At 47.9% G+C, this 1,570-nt stretch overlaps 1 pseudogene; it reads left to right on the top strand.

Annotated features, from left to right (window-relative positions):
- Nucleotides 1–204: 204 nt before the first annotated feature.
- On the top strand, nt 205–1,140 carry LOC104847793 (annotated as a pseudogene).
- Nucleotides 1,141–1,570: the final 430 nt, after the last annotated feature.

The raw sequence follows: 1,570 nt of genomic DNA, 5'->3' as shown, positions 1-1,570 counted from the left end.
TCTCAGAGCTTCTGTCCTGTAGGTTGGGGCCCGCGGCGCTCCACTCCCGGCTCCTGGTGATCTGTGACCCGCGCGGCAGGAGGAGGGCAGGCCGGGGCAGAACTAGAGGTTAACTCCAGATACCACCGAAAATGCAGTGAAGTCTAACGAAGACCGCTCCTCAGAAAGAGCTCCCGCCGCTATGTCATCTTCCCCTTCCAGTACCCCGATATCTGAAAGATGTATAAGCAGGCGTCCTTCTGGGTGGCAGAGGAGGTTGACCTATCAAAGTTAGCCCTCGCGTCTTAGCCTTTTTTGCAGCCAGTAACGGGATTGTAAATGAACATTTGCTGGAGCTCTTCAGGCAGGAGGTGCAGGTCCCCGAGGCCCGGATCCTCATGGAGAATGCACACTCGGAGATGTACAGCTTGTTCATAGACACGTCCATCAGAGACTCCAGGAAGAGGGAATTTTTATTTAATGCGATTGAAACAGTGCCATACGTTAGGAGAAAAGCAGACTGGGCCCTGCGGTGGATAGCAGGCAGAAAGTCCACTTTCGGGGAGAGGGTGGTGGCCTTTGCTGCTGTGCAAGGAGTGTTCTTCTCAGGGTCCTTCTGGCGGAAGAAGGGGAGCCTCATACCCTGCCTCACCTCCGCCAACGAGCTCAGCAGCCGAGACGAGGGACTTCACCTGCCCGATGGTCCAGTGCTTAGCGCGCAAACCAGAGGAGGACAGGGTCTGGGAGATCATCGTGGAAGCAGTCAGGATCCAGGGGGAGTCTTTGACAGAAGCCCTGCGGCCGGTCTGATCCGGATGAACTGTGTTCTGGTGAAGCGGTACATCGAGTTTGTGGTGGACAAATGGCTGGTGGAGCTTGGATTCTCAAAGGTTTTTCAGGCAGGAAAATCCCTTCGATTTTATACAAAACATTTCTTTCTTTCTTTTATTTATTTATCTATTTATTTTTGGTACCGGGGATCTGACTCCGGTTCTTGAGCTTGCGAGGCAGGCGGCGGAAATACTGAGCTAAATCCCCGGTGAAAACATTTCTTTAGAAGGGAAAACAAATTTCTTTGAGAAACAAGTTTCAGAGTGTCAGCGTTTCGCAGTTATGGCAAAACCCACAGACAATGTCTTCACTTTGGATGCGGATTTTTAAACCTTTGCCTTTTGGAGACCCTATAAGCCTGTCATTGATAAATAACAATCTATTTCTCTGCTAAAAAATAAAAATAAATAAAAATAAAAACCTTGAATATTTCCTTCAGGGGAATGGAAGCTTGATCAAAAGAAAATCTGTGACCAAATTCTAATGACAACGGATTCACACATCTGCACTCTAGTTTTCCTACACAAGAGTGAGACAGAACGAAATGCTTTTTCTTTTTTCTTGGTCCTAGGATGTAAGATGGCAGTAATTAAGGGGATGAGGTACAGGGTCAGAGAGGAGTTTGAGGTTCGGGTCTGCTCCTTCTTGTAACTCTCGACAAGTCAGTTAATTCCTGTAACCTCACTGTATTTACCTTTAAAGTGGGTTTAGCATTGAATCGTGAGCTCAAGATGATGTGGATTAGGATGCAAAAGAAGTG

The sequence above is a fragment of the Fukomys damarensis genome, unplaced genomic scaffold (assembly GCF_012274545.1).
Source record: "Fukomys damarensis isolate Sample0158 unplaced genomic scaffold, DMR_v1.0_HiC HiC_scaffold_3, whole genome shotgun sequence".
NCBI classification, from domain to species: domain Eukaryota; kingdom Metazoa; phylum Chordata; class Mammalia; order Rodentia; family Bathyergidae; genus Fukomys; species Fukomys damarensis.
The sequence above is the reverse complement of the archived record's forward strand: the minus strand, read 5'-3'. Positions and strand labels throughout refer to the sequence as shown.